General features: G+C 40.9%; 1 protein-coding gene across 9 annotated transcripts in view; it reads left to right on the top strand.

Annotated features, from left to right (window-relative positions):
* The first annotated feature begins 3,235 nt into the window (after positions 1-3,235).
* NCOA6 (nuclear receptor coactivator 6) overlaps positions 3,236-18,170 on the top strand; it is a 93,141-nt gene continuing 78,206 nt past the window's right edge. For 5 of the 9 annotated variants that reach the window (XM_077872829.1, XM_077872832.1, XM_077872831.1 and 2 more), the window contains exon 1: positions 3,239-3,435. The gene's annotated coding sequence lies outside the window, so the exon portion shown is untranslated. Of the gene's footprint in view, positions 3,436-18,004; positions 18,020-18,170 lie in introns of those variants that run through there. The other 4 variants (XM_077872834.1, XM_077872833.1, XM_077872835.1 and 1 more) reach the window with 3 other exon arrangements.

Genomic DNA, 18,170 nt, shown 5'->3' with positions numbered 1-18,170 from the left:
CGTCTTTCTTTTTGTGACTAGTTTATTTCACCTAGCAAAAGTCTTCAAGGTTCATCTATTATGTAGCATACGTCAAAATTTCCTTCCTTTTTAAGGCTGAATGATATTCCATTGTATGTTGTATATACCACATTTTGTTTATCATTCATCTGATAGACATTTGGGTTGCTTCTACTTTTTGGCTCTGGTGAACAATGCTGCTATGAACATGATTGTACAAAATCTGCTCAAGTCTCTGCTTCTACTTTTTTTTTGGGGGGGCGGTAAATATCCAGAAGTGGAATTGCTGAATCAATGGTAATTCTGTGTTTAACTTTTGAGGAACCTCCAAATTGTTTTCCACAGCTGCTGCATCATTTACATTCACACCAGCAATGCATAAGTGTTCGAATTTTTCCATATCTTCACTTGAAATTTTCTGGTGTGTGTGTGTGTGTGTGTGTGTGTGTGTGTTTCTTTTATAATGGCAATTCTACTGGGTGTAAAATGGTCTTGTGGTTTTGATTTGCCCTAATGACTAGTGATATAGAATGTCTTCCTGTGCTTATAGACCATTTGTATGTCTTCTTTGGAGAAATGTTTATTCAACTCCTTTGCCCATTTTTATTTATTTATTTATTTTTATTTTTTTAAATTTTTATTTATTTATGATAGTCACACAGAGAGAAAGAGAGAGAGGCAGAGACACAGGCAGAGGGAGAAGCAGGCTCCATGCACCGGGAGCCCGATGTGGGATTCGATCCCGGGTCTCCAGGATCGCGCCCTGGGCCAAAGGCAGGCGCCAAACCGCTGCGCCACCCAGGGATCCCCTGCCCATTTTTAAATTGGATTTTTGTTGATGTTGTTGTTGAATTCCTCAAATCTTTCAGAGCTTTCTTACCTCTAGAAATTGTTGTGAAACTTGGAGGTTTGTGGATGATGTCATTTGTCTTTAGGCTGGCTTTTGTCAGGAGCTTTATCTAACTTGTTTCTCATGAAGTCTTTTGGATTAATTTGTTAATCAAGTAACTAATTAATTTTATCATTATCCAAAGAGTCACTCTTTGGGTATGTCAGATTTCTAGGCTAACATAAAATAATATTTGCATATATGTTTATATGCAAGAATTGTCAAACTTGATCTAAGGTGCTAGAAATCAAAATAGTGATGCCTCTGGGAAAGCAGGTCTTGACTGAGAGGGGACATATAGGAGGAGATAAAAAGGAACTTTCTGGGTTTATAGTTCTTGATCTGGGTGGTGGCAATGCAAGAACACAGGTAAAAATTTATTATACATATACTTAAGATGTTTGCATTTTGCTGTATGTAAATTATACCTCACCTTTTAAAAGTCAAAAGAAAAAGCTTAAAAAACTTTTTTCCAGGATTTTAAAAAAGATTTTATTTATTCATGGGAGATACAGAGAGAGAGAGAGAGAGAGAGAGAGACATAGGCAGAGGGAGAAGCAGACTCCAAGCAGGGAGCCCCATGCAGGACTCAATCCTGGATTCCAGGATCACGCCCTGAGCTGAAGGCAGACACTCAACCACTGAGCCACTCAGGCATCCCTTTTCCAGGATCTTGTAAGTCCTTTTGGTATTAATTTCCTAGGCTCAAGGGCCTAAGATGCCTTCTTGTGGCAATCTGTGCTTCTCTTTTTCTTTGCCCTCTTGGTTCCATCACCTAGCATAGTGTCCAGGATGCACAAATACAGCAAATATTTATTAGCACCTCCTGTGTCAGGCACTGTGCTATATGCTGAGGAAATGGTAGTAAACAAGATGGATAAAGTCTCCCTCCTTATGGAGTCCACAGTCTAATGGTGAAGACAAGGAATAAACAACCTAGTGTGTCTTATTGAGGACGAAAGAACCTGTCTGGGGAATGGTCAGGGAAGGAGACCTTGAGGTAGTGATGTTTGAGCTGGGATCTGAAGGCTGATGAGTTATCAAAGTAAGGAGAGTATTTCAGGCACAAGGATCAGCACGTTCAAGGGTCCTGAGAAAGAAGAAAGTATAATGTGTGAAGATCACTGTAATCACAGCCGAGAGAGAAAAGAAGAGCTCCCTAAGATAAGTCTGGAGATGTGGCAAGGGCAACAGTAAGACATCTATTTGGCCTTTATCTTAAGAGCAATATGGACCACCAAATAGTTTTAAATAGAAGGGAGACATGATAAAATTTCTGACTTAGAAACATTAGTCTGACAGCAGGGTGGAGAAAAGATTAAAGGGGAGCCAGGGAAGATGTAAAAAGGCCTTGGATCACTATTGCACCAGTTCAAGCCCACAGTGTGTGCTCAATGGAATGAAAGGACTCCAGTCTCCTTTTCTGAGATGAGATCAGTATGCCTGACCAGTTGTTTACAACCCACCGGCTCATCTTCTCTCTTCTGTGATGCTCATGACAGACTCTTAGCTCCCATTTCACAGATGAATAAGCCGAGATTCAGAGGCAAAGAAAGTCACATAGCTATCAAGAGTGAAAGCCAGGGATCCCTGGGTGGTGCAGCGGTTTGGCGCCTGCCTTTGGCCCAGGGCGTGATCCTGGAGTCCCGGAATCGAATCCCACGTCGGGCTCCCGGTGCATGGACCCTGCTTCTCCCTCTGCCTGTGTCTCCGCCTCTCTCTCTCTCTCTCTCTGTGACAATCATAAATAAATTAATTAATTAATTAATTAAAAAAAAAAGAGTGAAAGCCAGTTCTGAATCCAGGCCTGTACGACAGACATCAATTCCAGTACTGGACATTTGGGGAGAGGGAAGGAGCCACATTCTCTTGCACCTACTGAGCTTACTAGCATGATGGTGATGGGAAAAAGCAGAGAGGGACTTATAGGCAAATAATAAAGGCTAAAGGTTATCTTTATCACCGTTAACGTTATTGGACACTATGCGTCAGGCATTGTGCCAAGTGCTTTCCTTGTCTTCATTTCCTCTTTGCAAGCACTATTATTATCCCCTTATTTCAGATATGTAAACTGAGGCTTGGAGCGCTGACTTGCCCAAGCACACTCAGCCAGAGGGCTCCTATAAGGCTGTGCACTACTCTGAAATGGAGCCAAGAGCCACTGATGATATTAAGGCTCCAGGAGACAGAAACTCTCCCGACCCGGGCACTAAGCTCTGCACGCAAGTGAGCGGGCGCGCGCTCCGCCTCGCGCTCTCGGGGACGTTTGGCCACGTGACCAGGGCCCGCCCCCGCCCGCCCCGCCCCCTCCCGCGCTCCCACCCTCTCTCCCTCCCTCCCCCTCCCTCCCCAGCCCGGTCCGGCCCATCCCCCTCCCCGCCGGCTCCCTGAGGCCCTGCCGGGTCGGGCTGCGGGCGGCCGGGCGCCGACGGCCGGACAGACGGACGCACGCGAGGACGGACTGACGGACACACGGAGGGCGGCGGGCGCGCACGGCCCGGGCCGGTGCTCCGAGGCCCGCCCGGGAGGGCTGGGGCCGCGCTCAGGTGAGGTGACGGCGACGCGGGCCCGTAAGGGGTGGGCCCGCCGGGCGTCTGGGGTCCCGGTCCCGCTGGCTCCGCGGGAAGGAGGCGCCGCCCGGGCCCGGCGCGGGAAAATGGCGCCGGCCGGCAGTGGAACACCGCTCCTGTGCGGGCCCGGCCCGGAGCCGCCCCGCCCGCCGCGCTCGTGTCCCCGTCGCCATGTTGGGGAGCGGGCCCCGGGCCTGCGGGCGGGGGTGCTGCGGGGAGCGGGGGCCGGCCGGGGTTGGGGAGGGTGCGCGACGCGGGGTCTAGGGCGCTGAGGAAGTGCAGGGCCGGCTGGGGTCTGCACGGGGTGGCGCTCCAGGCCAGAGGAACTGGCGGGAGCCGAACGTGGGGTCGTGGCTGGGGGTCGAGAAGGGACACTGAGTCCAAACGGAACTGGGGCCAGGGTCCTTGAGGCTGGAGGCCAGGACCGGGGAGTTTAGTCAGGCTACTCACGTTCGGGACCTCGGGGCCGGCAGGACCCAAAGGGGCGTGGGGTCCACGCTCAGGCTGTCAGAGCCGGGACAGTTCTTTGTGGAGGCGCGGAGGGTGGAGGGGGGAGGCTGTGATTAGAAATATTAGAAATGGGGGCCCTTTGGATACAGGCGCGAGTATGAGATTGGAGCGGTTCTCTGAGTCGCGGGGCCGAATTGCAAGTCGTCCAACTCCCAAGAGACTGAGGACATATGTTCCCCTAGCATGTTCCACTCCCAATTAGGAAGAGCAGTGGAAAATAGGAAGACTGATGAGAAGAGAGAAAAGGGAGGCTGCGGTTCGGGTGCAGGAGCTGGCCAGCATAGGGTGGAACTGGTTGGCAAAAAGAAAGAACCTCCATCAACTTAGGGAGTTTGTGTGTGTCTTTAAAAGGAGGGACCGGGCTGTTTGTGGGCGGTGACCCAAGGTGTCTTCCCAGGAAGGGGACAGCCCACTGTTTTAAGAGCAGGGTCACCTGGGGAGGTCATCGCAAAGGCTTTTTTTGAAGCCAGTGAGAATGGTGTAGAAAAATGAATGTGTGAATGAAAACTACAAGGGTCTTAGAGATCACAGAACAACTTCAGAACGTGTAAGGATTTTAGCTGAGCCAGATAAAGTTGACTCCTCAAGATCTCACAAGTTCCTGGCTCTGGAGGTCCACCGCCTTAGTGGAATTGGTTAGCTCTGAGAAAATTGTTAAGGAGAGCTATAGCAGCAAATATCAAAGAACGGTTACTCTGTTTTTGTTTTGGTAATTAGTTTGTCAGTAGAAAGACTGAAGAGGAATACAAAAAAAGTACTGGTAACCAGCTATTTGATCATTTCCAGCCTACCTGCATTTGTGCAAAGAAGTTATCTTCAGAACCCTTTTGACTTCTAACTTTTTAGAGTTTTAAGAGATGCTCCTTCTGTTCTAGGGGTTTACAGCAAAGGGACACCAAAAAGTGAAAAAGATAACAGTGAACAATGGTACACACCCAGGATTTCTATCTTGATCAAACTTTAATTGAAGTTTGATCAAGATAGAGAAGAGTTCAGAGTTCATATGGGTTATGGAAGAATTCTGAGGGAAACTATGAAATATTATGAAATAGTAGTTACAGGCTCCCATAAAATCAAAAAGGACTTTCAACAAAAAGGTTATGAAAATGTACATAGCAAGTAAGATTTTCAATATATATCCAGTGCGTTTATACTATATATGTGTGTGTGTGTATATATATATATATATATACACACACACACACACACACACCCACACACACAGCATCAAGATTCATTTGTTCTGGATCTTTTTTTTTTTTTTTAATTTATTTATTTTGAGAGAGAGCGCGCGGGTGCTCATGAGAGTGGGGTGAGGGGCAGAAGGAGAAGCAGACTCCCCGCTGAGCAGGGAGCCCAATGTAGGGCTCCATGCTGGAATTGCGAGATCATGACCTGTGCTGCAGACAGAGGGTTAATCAACTGAGCCACCCAAGCATCCCTATTCTGGATATTTCTAATGCAAGAAGGCCTGACTTTGTGCAGTAGACCCCTCTGCCATCTAGTAAAGCTGCTCAGAATGATAATAACCCCTCTCAGAATAATATTTTTAATTGAGTAAAACAAAATACACTGTATTATAGAGAAAACCATTATATTGAAATACCAAAATACACAAATTATAAAATAGTGATATAGATATACTTTATCAATACATTAAGAAATCAGATCTAGTGATGGGTGTGATAATTACAATTTTAACACATGGTGAACATAAATAATATTTTGAGATATCAGCAACAATTGTAATATAATGTAAAGATATCTGTGGTAACTGTGACACAGTTACTGTCACAGATACTGCTAATATTAGAGTGGTTTGTTGCCTACAATTTATATTTGAAGAAAATGGTAACTTTCAGTTAGAGGTTAGTGAAAATAAATAGGTGGGGTTTTTTTCCTATCCACGTTCACAGACCCCTCTGAATTCTGTCTGTGGATTCCCATCTGTGAACCCCAGGTTAAGAAACCCTACTCCTACCACCAGGCATATCTTCTATTCAGCAGACATTTACTGTGCACTAAGATATTCTAAGCATTATGCCAGGCTCTAAGGATTCAAAGGTCTTTAAGGAAGGGTCTTTTCACTTTAGATATTCAATCTTATGAGAGAAATGAACATATAAACAATGATAGTTCAAGATGGTGAATGCCAAAGCAGTGTCAAAGGTTGTAAAAACATAGAGGTGGGCAATGTCTCAGTTCTAAGAGTCAGGGAAGGTTTTGTGAAGGGGTGATCCCGAAAGGTGAAGGAGTTTGCCAGATAGAGTTGGGAGAAAAGAGCTTTCCAGGTAAAGGCATGCACGTTCAGGGAATATAGTTGAATGTGGCTAGAGCATAATATATGTGTAGAAAAGTGGTCAGAGAGGAGATGAACATTTGTTTGGAACCTGGCTTCTTCTTAGCAAAAGGACTTTGCTAAGAAGTTTGGACTGAATCTTTAGCTGATAGGGAAGCGTTCATGGATTCCAAGGAGTAGAGTATGTGATTTGGTTTAGTTTTAGGTGATAAATGGATGTTCTTTGTTTTTTTTTTATTATTATTCATTTATGATAGTCACACAGAGAGAGAGAGAGAGGCAGAGACACAGGCAGAGGGAGAAGCAGGCTCCATGCACCGGGAGCCCGGCGTGGGATTCGATCCCGGTTCTCCAGGATCACGCCCTGGGCCAAAGGCAGGCGCTAAACCGCTGCGCCACCTAGGGATCCCAATGGATGTTCTTTGAATGGAGAGTGGATTGGAGAGCACGGAAGAAATAACGAGGGCCTAGTCAAGACAGAGGCTGTGAGCTTTGAACAAAGTTAGAATTTTCAGGTATTGATAATCGCCATTGCACATGGTAAAAGAAAAGGAATATTTTAGATTTTTGGTTTGGGATGATGGCTGTCAAAGAGGTTATAAAAAGGGTGAAAGGAAAATGAAGCAACAATTTTCACAGATATTAAGGGAGAAGTTTTTTGGAGTAGAGTAATAGATTGGGAAACCATTGTGAAGCTATCAAGTGTGGTGTGGTTTTTGCTTAAGGAAATCAGGTAAGTGTCAGCAGACATAAAGCAGGGAAAGTATTCCTAGAATGTAGGAAAATCACAACCATCTATATCAGGGTCAAGAAACTATGGGCCATGTCAGATTTGGCCCACCACCTATTCAGGTAAATAAAGTTTTATTGCAACACAAGCATATTTATGTATTGCCTTTAGCTGCTTTCACCCTACCAATGGCAGAGTTGAGTAGTTTCACAGGGAAGATATAGTTCACAAAGCTGAAAATATTTACTGTCTGGATTTTTACTAAAGATGCTTGCCAATCTGATCAGCATTTGAAGATTGGATGTTCAACTTCTGGTTTGCCATCTAGTTCCCATATAATGGAGAATAACCATCTTGGCTTTGTCCTTCTGGCTGGGTCCCTTATGTTTCTGTGTATCTGCAGTATGACATAGATCCCTCAATATTTTATATTGGTCAGTGATGCCAAGGTCTGTTCTGGGGTCTGCTGTGTGGCAACTGTGGTAGTGACAGGTTTTCACAGCTTAGACCATGCTGAGGCTTGTGCCATTTTTCTTTTGGGTTGTATTTTTCAAAAGATTTCCTTATATTTTCTGATTAGTAACCTTTGTTGGTTATGTGTATTACAGATATAATTTCTGAGTTTGTTGCCAATTTTTTAAATCTCTTTTTCTTTTGTTAAAAGAAGTTGTGAATTTTCACAAATCTATCAATCTTTCCTTCCCCCGAGATTTCGGAATTGTTCTTTATGCTATCTTCTTGAATCTCCACTATTTTGTCTTTGATGTTTAGATCTCTAATCTATCTGGAATGGACTGTTGATGTGTGATGTGAGGTAGGGTCCAGTTTCATTTTTTCTCGAATGTATACCCAATTATCTCAGCACCATTTATTGAATGACACTTTGTTTTCAAATTGTGTGCTGTTTTGGTGGAGTCTAAGGTCCTAATTCTAGCTCTCTTGCTTGCTTATTGTGTGACCTTGGACAGGTTGCATAACTTCTTTGTGCCTCAGTTTCTTTAGCTCTTATGTGTTGTATGTATATTGAATATATGTATATATGTATGTAGCTAGATAGTTAGCCAGTCAGCCCAACGTGGGACTTGAATTCACCACTGCAAGATCAAGAGTCTCATGTTCTACCTACTGAGCCAGCCAGATGTCCCAAGTTTCAACAGCTTTTAAAATAAGGATAATAAATAGTATTTATCTCATAGGGTGGTGAGGATTAAGTGAGTTAATTCAGGTAACCTGTGGAATGGTGTAGCACCTAGGAAATGCTCAATAATGTTAGCTGATATTTAGCACTGTTGTTCATTTCTGATTTCCAGCACCTGGCACAGAGTAGGGGCTCAATGTACTCAACACAATTGTCTGTTTAATTTGGTTTTAAGGTCAAAACAGAATGGTTGAGAGATAGGCTGAGTGTTATAGGAGATGCTTTTAGTTGCTGCAGTTTTAGCTGCTACCTCAGACTTTGCTGGGATGGAACTTCTCTCACCCCATCTCTTCTTTTGCAGAGAACTTCTGTAACAGGATGCAAACCAGGAGTCTGTGATTGGATTTCACCTGCCAACATGTTCCGTTTGGCTCAAATTTACACAGATTTCTGACTTACCTTGAAAATTTGAAAGATCTGTCAATAAACTCATATTCTCTCATAGCAACGGAGTAAAAGCTAAAGCTTTTAGATATGATGTGTGTTTGTTTTCTAGTCCCCTGCAGTCTTCATTTCTCCCTTATTTTGCTCATTTACTTTTATTGCCCTGTAGGCATTTGATTTTCTAGTTCGTACTTCACTGAGGTTTTAAATATTATGTTTCCTGAACCAGTAAATGATATGTTGGGGTAAGGGTCAGGATGGTCAGAAATTGACAGATGAGTTTGTGGGCAGGTAAAAACCAAAGTCTTTTTCTAAGGATGAGCCATTCTTAATCATAATGAATAAAATGATCATTGAAATTAAAAGATGAGATGAAATTAATTTCAAATCACTGAATAGGCATCTACTGTGTGCTGGGTACATTAGAAATTACCACATTGATGGTAGAAAAGAAAACTAGCTGGCTAGCTTTTATGAAACATTATAGAAGAGAGCCCTTTTTTTTTTTTTTTTTTTTTTTTTACATTTTATTTATTTATTCATGAGAGACACAGAGAGAGAGGGGCAGAGACACAGGCAGAGGGAGAAGCAGGCTCCATGCAGGGAGCCTGATGTGGGATTCCATCCCGGAACTTCAGGATCATGCCCTGGGCTGAAGGCGGGCGCTAAACCGCTGAGCCACCCAGGGATCCCAGAAGAGATCTTTTTAATTGTTATGTGGAGCTGTTTTCCAAGAGCTTGGTTGGGTGAGACAAAGGAAAAACAAGAATTCATTCATTTGCCAAACAGTTATTTATTTATTTATTTATTTATTTATTTATTTATTTATTTATTTATTTATTTATGATAGACATAGAGAGACAGAGGCAGAGACACAGGCAGAGGGAGAAGCAGGCTCCATGCCGGAGCCCAATGCGGGACTCGATCCCGGGACTCCAGGATCGCGCCCCGGGCCAAAGGCAGGCGCAAAACTGCTGAGCCACCCAGGGATCTCCGCCAAACGTTTATTGAGCCCTACCTGGTAGCCCTTCTACCAGGCTAGAAGTCTGCAGGATACAAAGGTGATTCTAGTCAGGTTTATTGTTTTTTGTTTTTTTTAATTCTAGTCAGTTTGTCATGTATGGTATAGGTAATATGTTATGAAGCTAGAATATCAGAGAATGGTACCTGAAAGAGGTAGCCTTTGAGTGGAGCTACCAAGATGGTGTAGCAATATGTATTTAGGAGATAGTAAAGAGTACAGTTTGGTTGGAGAACAGGATTGTTATAGAGCTATGGTTGGAGTTCAGGCTGGAAATGGAGATTGAACAACAATAGCAGTAATAATAGTAGTGGCTCATATTTTTTGCATGTGTATTATTTACCAGATAACTTACCAAGCATTTATTAAGTAGTATTTCTTTTAATCCTCACAACAACTCAGTGAGATAGGGCACTAATTTTTATACCTTTTTACAGATAAACTGAAGAAAAGAGCTAACAGTTATTAGGGAGAGAATCTGAGTCCAGGCAGTCTAATTACAAGACCTATGTTAGGCTCTGTATACTGTAAAAGTAAATCAGGGAAGACTTTATATACTTTTCAGTTCCAGACTGGGAAATTCAGACTTGATTGACTAAGTAATGAGGAATCATCAAAAGTTTTTATCCATATGGTAACATAATGAAATCTGTACCTTAGGAAAGTAAGCCTGTTAGTGAAGTGTAGGAACAACATGAGGAGAAAGAAATATGGAGCTAGTTTACTCTCTTCCTCATCACTAGATCAGTGCTCCTTCAGAGCTGACCTAGTGTCTATTTGTCCCTTCCTTCAGCTCTGCTGTCTACCTATTGTGTTGTCTGGTACATTTATTTTTTAAAATCTAATCTTTTTCTACGTTACTTTATTCTAAAAAGGACCTGAGGTAGTTGCCTAGGAGCTCAATAATCATTTGCTGAGTTAATTAATAAACGACTAGAGGCATAGGTAGATGTATACATAAAGGGAGTAGTATGGCTTTGTTGGAGTAATGCAGCCCTAGAATTTGGTGATATGCTATATTTTATATAAAAGCCCTATAAAGCAAAAGCCTGGAACCACATCTTTAACTTGTGAAGAATTGTAGTCTATTAATGATGAGTTAATATTAACTATGTCAGTTAAAAAGCTAAGCTCATAGAAACAGAGAGGATGGTGGTTGCCAGGGCCTGTGGGTAGGGGAAATGGAGATATGTTGGTCAAGGCATATAAACTTCCAGTTTTAAGATGAGTAAATTCTGAGGATCTAGGGTACAGCATGGTAGGTATAGTTAACAATAATGTATTATATACTTGAAAGTTGTGAGAGAGTAGATCTTAAATGTTCTTGCCACACTGGAAAAAAAAAAGGTAATTATGTGGAGTGATGGATGTGTTAACTAACTTTATTGTGGTAATTTTGCAGTGTATATGTGTATCAATCTCATTGACATTTTAACACAATGCTATAAGTTGATTATATCTCAGTAAAGCTGGGGCGAAAAATCTTTGTTAATATTATCACCAAATTCGGGAACCCTGGGTGGCGCAGCGGTTTAGCGCCTGCCTTTGGCCTAGGACACGATCCTGGAGACCCGGGATCAAATCCCACGTCGGCTCCCGGTGCATGGAGCCTGCTTCTCCCTCTGCCTATGTCTCTCTGCCTCTCTCTCTCTCTGTGTGTGACTATCATAAATAAATAAAAAATTTAAAAAATATATTATCACCAAATTCAGAGGGTATTCATACTTTATGTTTTTTTTTTTTAAGATTTTATTTATTTATTCATGAGAGACACAGAGAGGCAGAGACACAGGCAGAGGGAGAAGCAGGCTCGCGGCAGGGAGCCCAATGCAGGACTTGATCCTGGATAGGACCAGGATCACGCTGAGTCTAAGGCAGATGCTCAACCACGGAGCCACCCAGGCGTCCTGCATTCATACTTTAAATAGATATTTAGGGGGCTGCCTGGGTGGCTCAGCGGTTTAGCACCTGCCTTCGGCTCAGGGTGTGATGCTGGGGTCCCAGTATCAAATCCTGCATCGGGTTCCTTGCTTGGAGCCTGCTTCTCCCTCGGCCTTTGTCTTTGCCTCTCTCTCTCTGTGTCCCTCATGAATATATAAACAAAATCTTTAAAAGATAATAAAAATTTAAAAATAAAGATAAATATTTAGGTTTGTATTTAACATTAACCAGCTACAACCACCACCACCCCTCCCCCCCAATCCAATGCACACAAAAAAGCAACAAAAGCTCCCATTAACTGGCACCTTTACCAATATTGAACTTGTTGGGGCAGCCCCAGTGGCTTAGTGATTTAGCCCCAGCCCGGGGTGTGATCCTGGAGTCCCGGGATCGAGTCCCACGTCAGGCTCCCTGCATGGAGCTTGCTTCTCCCTCTGCCTGTGTCTCTGCCGCTCTCTCTCTCTGTGTCTCTCATGAATAAATAAAATCTTAAAAAAAAAAATCAAACCTGTTGGATATTAGTTCTATAGTACCATTTGTGTATATTTTCTAAAGACCAGACAACAGCAGTTTCTCACAGGAAAAAAATAGTTGCAAATTTGTGAATCAGATTCCTATTTTGGATTTTACATACGAGAATTGTTCATTAGGTTAAGTCCCTGGTCATAATTTTAAATAGTATATGAAAGTAAGACTGTGTCCCTTCTATAAAATACAGACTTAAAAAGTTCAAACACTTTGAGAAATCAAAGACATTGTGATTTACCATCAAATGCTAATATAAGTAAGAAGATTTTAGGTAAACCAGCATCTGGCTAGACTTAATAAGAGACCGATCAATAAACCCAAATAATGGACTTGTTAAATATTCTTTCCCATTGTGAATATTAATAGCAGTATTTGCATATACATATATGCACATATCCATGTAAAATATATTGATATAATTGATATAAATCTGAATCTGGCATTTTCCTAAAAAAGATGAGCCTTCAGCTGAGTTCTTTTAGATTATGTTCAACTCTTTAGTGTGTGTGGAAATGACTCAGAAGCATTGTAATCAGAATAATTAAGTGTGGAGGAAAATGTGATTGTGATAGTATTTATTGACTGCCTACCAGTGTTAAGAGGTATATCCAGTTGGTGAATAATCAGTTTCTGCCTTCCAGGAAACTAATTCATCTGGGAAAGTGATGTGAACATATAAAAGGAGGGGGAGCATAAATGTTTTAAATGAGACTATAAGTGCTATGGAAATTCTATGGAAATTCAGGAGAGGGAGAGAGTACTACTACCAATTGGAAGATCAGAGAAGACTTTATAGAAAAGGTGGTATATTTCCTAGGGCTGCTGTAACAAACTACCATAAGCTGGGTGGCTTAAAACAACAAAGATTTATTCTCTTTTGGTTCTTGACACTAGAACCTGAAGTTAAGGTGTCATTAGAGCCATGTTTTCTCTGGGATTTAGGGTGGAATCCTTCCTTGCCTCTTCCTGGCTTCCATCAGTTCTTGGGGTTTGTTTGTTTTGTTTTGTTTTCTTTCCCTTTTTTTTTTTTTTTTTTTAAGATTTTCATTTATTTGAGAGAGAGAGAGAGAAAGAACGAGTTGGGGGAGGGGCAGAGGGACAAGTGATGGGGCTCAGTCCCAGGACCCCAAGAAATCATGACCTGAGTCAAAGTCATTTGCCTAACTGACTGAGCCACCCAGGTTCCCCAGTTGTTGGTGTTTCTTGATTTGCAGCTATATCATCACAATACTCTCCGTGTCTCTGTGTCCAAATTTCCCTCTTATAAAGAACCAGTCAGGGGCATCTGGGTGGCTCAGTTGGTTAAGCATCTGCCTTCAGCTCAGGTCATGATTCCAGGGTCCTGGGATCGGCCCCATGTTGGCTCTCTGCTCAGCAGGGAGCCTACTTCTCCCTCTCTCTCTGCCTGCTGCTCCCCCAGCTTGTGCTCTCTCTGTCAAAAAAATAAATAAATAAAATCTTTAAAAAAAAGACAAAAAAAAAAAAAAGACAATAGTCATTGGATTAAGGGCCTACTCTACTCCACTCTGACCACATATTAACTAATTATATCTGCAGTGATCCTATTTCCAAATCAGGTTATATTCTGTGATCGTAGGGGTTAGGACTTTAATAAATCTTTTTGTGGGATACAGTTTAACTCGTAGCAGTTGGCATGATACAGAGGTGCTACAGAGGCATTAAATTAAAATTTATTAAATAAGTAGAAGGGTAAGATTGCAATGAGTTAAGGAGAGAGGAACCAAGGGCATGATGGACATAGGAAAGCAAACATGAAATGGTGAGAAGTCTGTTTTGTTGGTGTGTTGAAGAGTTGTGAGGAGATGAAGCCAGAGTAGTTTGTTAGGGCCCTAGATGGCAGATCTAGGACATTCAAATGTTGCTGAGTGGGTAGTATATGGGAACAGGATGGCACTGCAGAATTTTGCAATATGGTGGGTAACTGATTCAAGCTTTGGATAGCTAATTCAAGCTTTAGGGAGATTCTCTGATCAGGTGATCATGAATAAGTAGACACCCCAAATCAAAACAGATGGTTGATGATTTAACACACCCAGCCTCCCTCATTTGCCTATGCCAGTAACTTTACCGGAACAGTCAGGAAATTCCTCTTATGTAAAAAACAGCACTAGCCAAAACACCACAACAGCACACTCTGAGGATTTTATTCGCCTCTTGGTCAGTCATTCGTCGACATTGAGATACATTAGCTCTTTAAGATCTCTATTCAGAGGCCTCTCCATGGATTTCAAATTAGTAATTATGTCACTCTTCATTTTCTTTCAAACTTTTCTTCAAAATCACCTCTTTTCCATGATTTTTCTCAGAACTCTCTTCAGTCTTTCCATATCTTTCTTAAACATCTGACTAATGGAAAGAATGAAGGAAGATTGTGTACTGTCCAAGCCAACAGACAGATGTGATCAGGTAAAATTCAAAATAGTCTGTAGGCTGAAAGACACCACTTATGGCATCTAACAATATGGGGAAAATCTCTTTGAGCCTCTGACTTATTTTGTTGGTTTATATTGTGTTCAGTTAAATTAACTATATTTGTGTTAGGAAGAGTAGTTCTAGGAATCTGAAATTTCATATTTCACAGATTTATCTTTTGTTTCTTATACTAAAATGTCAGAATTGAAGTTTAAAAAATAATGTTAATATTCCCTAATCCCTTAAATGTCCAGTATTCCTACCAGGAACAAACCAGTGGTCATTACTGTATTGAAATGCCAGTGTTGGGCAGCCCGGGTGGCTCAGTGATTTAGCGCCGCCTCCCACCCAGGGTGTGATCATGGAGTCCCTCAATCGGGTCCCGCGTTGGGCTCCCTGCATGGAGCCTGCTTCTGCCTGTGTCTGTGCCTCTCTCTCTCTTTCTCTGTCTCTCATGAATAAATAAATAAAAATCCTTAAAAAAAAACAAAAAACCAACCAGTTGTCAATACAGTAATGACAATGTATTTGACAAGCTTTTTGTGGATTCTTTCAGGGTACTAAGTTTCTATGATTTCATTGGAAGTTTGCGTAAATTTTCCCTTGAGAGCCCTGAACTTGGAAACAAGAAGCATGTAGTAGTTTTATAAGAAATTCATAAAAAAAAAAAAAAAAAAGAAATTCATGAGATGTAAGAAGGATGAGATTGGATCTTTAGTTGTGCTATGGCAAATCATTTTGGCAGTTCACGTTTAACTGTTTATTTAGACACTTTATGAATGCCTTATACATTATCCTGAAACATTTAAGGCTATGTGGTTAACAGGCCGCTTATTGTAAGTACTACAAGTGTAATATCCAGATTTAGGCATTCATATAAATGTTATTTAAAATTTCTCATTCTACAAAATTTTGTTTCTTATATAGTAACTTCAGAAACGGGAAAGTACCTACCTATCCTGACTGATATATAATAAGTAGTCAAGGGTAGTTGAACAAATGCATCCATTGAAAGTATTCAAATTCTGGATTTGAAATTATGAGGGACTTCTCTGCACATATTTTCTATTTAAAAAATAACTCATGGGGGTGGCTGGCTGGCTCAGTTGGTGGACCATGTGACTCTGGGTCTCGGGGTTGTGAGTTCAAATCCCACATGTTGGGTATAGAGATTACTTAAAAATAAAATCTTTCAAAAAATAATAACTCATGGTCTGTAAGTTTGAAATTATTTCACTTGATCTTAGCCAAAAAGCCCAGAGTGATTGAAATGATTTCAAAATATAAAGTTAAAAAAAAAAAAACCATGCAAAACAGTCTCTTTGGAAAAAACAAACAAACAAAAAAACAGTCTCTTTGGTAACACAGTGAGAATATTATTCCTAGCTGTCCTTTTTAAGATTTTTTTTTTAAGATTTTATTTATTTATTTGAGTGAGAGCAAGAGAGATCACAGAGGGAGAAGAAGCCAACTCGTCAGTGAGCAGAGAGCCCACTGTGGGGCTCGATCCCAGGACCTAGAGATCATGACCCGAGCTGAAGGCAGATGCTTAACTGACTGAGCCATCCAGGCACCCCTAAGATTTTATTTTTAAGTAATCTCTACACCCAACATGAGGTTTGTAATTAAAACCCCAAGATCAAGAGTCACATGCTCTACTGACTGAGCCAGCCAGGCACCTCTATTACTAACCTTCTGTCAGAAGGAAAGGTTTGCACCCAGACAACAAATCACTTCGCACAAGCTGAAGATATGCTTGTGTTTATGAGACAGAATCCAGAAGAATTCTGGGATTCTTATTTTACAAAGCTGTTTATTTATTTAAAGTATAGTTGACATACAATGTGACATTAGTTTCAGGTGTCTACTATAGTGATTTGATAACTCTATAAGTTGTGCTATGTTCACCGCAAGCGTACCTGTTATCTGTCACTATAAAATTCTGTTTATTGTAATACCACTGATTATATTCCTTATGCTGTACCTTTCATCCCCATGACTTATTCATTCCATAACTGGAAGCCTGTGCCTACCTCCCACTCCCCTTCACCCATTTTGCCCACCCCCCAACTCCCATTACAAATCTATTTCAAACATTTGAATGGAGATATTCGTTGTTTAAAGGGAAAGCAGATAGAATAATTAAATTTCTTGGTAAATAGTCCTTGAGTTTTCTTAAACAGAAGGAACTCAAGATCCTGTTTAGCTCTAGCTTAGTGATCCATCCTCTCATTTTATTTTATTTTATTCTTTTTTGTAAATTTTCTTTTTGTAAATTTTTATTTATTTATGATAGTCACACAGAGAGAGAGAGAGAGAGGCAGAGACATAGGCAGAGGGAGAAGCAGGCTCCATGCACCGGGAGCCTGACGTGGGATTTGATCCCGGGTCTCCAGGATCGCGCCCTGGGCCAAAGGCAGGCGCTAAACCGCTGCGCCACCCAGGGATCCCCATCCTCTCATTTTATAATTTAGGAATCCAAAGAGATATTATCCTGCCCACAGTCATACCAACTGTATGGGAAGATTACAACTAGAACTTGAGGCACATGTACTCTGCTATGCTTAGCCTCGCTTTCTTTCCATTCTGTTACCCTGTGTTTCATTTTAATAAAATAACGCTAGTCTGTTCTCAAGATATACTCAGTTAATTTTACTAGTAATCATTTGACATTTGTATTGAAAACATTATTAAAAACAGATTCTGCAGTTAGGAAATCATTGCATGGGCATTAGGCTTTATTTAACTTCTTTTGTGGATGGTGCAGCAGCTGTGATAGTGCATGGTTGCGAACCAGGACATCTATATTTTCTATTTGCTTGTTTGGTTTTTGCATTGTCATTTGTGATGAAAATTTTTTCAGTGTGTAAGTAGAAGAGTAAATGTTAAATTAAAAAGTATATTACCAAAAAAAAAAAGTATATTACCATCTGCACATTTATAGTTTTACAACAAAAGTGTAGGAAAATGACAAGAAGGACTTAGTCTGTAGCTAACATACATAATCTAGGGCAAATCATGTAACCTCTGTGGGACTGTTTCTGCTACATACTTCATTCATTAGAATCATTTAGGGGTACTGCCCAAGAGAGATTTATTTGTTTTTTAATATTAACTAAAGTATAACACATGCAATGCAAAGTGCACAAATCATAAGGATAATGAACACACTTGTATAACCACTATTGATGTATTTTTAAAAAGCTTTCTTAATGATTATGAAAGCTTTCTCTTTTAAAAACCACTGGATTAAGACTATGAATAATCTCTTGTCTTTTAACAACTCTTTTTAGAGTGAAATTAGCAGAAACAATGGTAGAAAATAGGAATTTGGGCAGTTACAAAAATATATTTTAAACAAGTTCATTGGGCTTACGTATTTAGTCTTTTCTTCTGATGTTTCTCTTCTTCCTCTTTGCTCTTTTCCCTTTCTGTCTAGGTCCTGGATGGAATGGAGAGGGGTCCTACTGAACGTCTATTATCTTTTCTGAGAGTGGTCAGAGAGTTCTTAAACAGGTCTGTTGTTTATATAGAACACAAATGCAATCTTGTTTTATTAAAGAAATAGATTTCAATTTATAAGAAAAGTATTGAAAAAAAAAAGAAAAGGATTGAATTAGCTAGAAATAGAATTTACTTTTTAAAAAAGAAGGCATTTTAATCTCTG

Source organism: Canis aureus, chromosome 26 (genome assembly GCF_053574225.1).
Source record: "Canis aureus isolate CA01 chromosome 26, VMU_Caureus_v.1.0, whole genome shotgun sequence".
Lineage (NCBI taxonomy): Eukaryota > Metazoa > Chordata > Mammalia > Carnivora > Canidae > Canis > Canis aureus.
The sequence above is the reverse complement of the archived record's forward strand: the minus strand, read 5'-3'. Positions and strand labels throughout refer to the sequence as shown.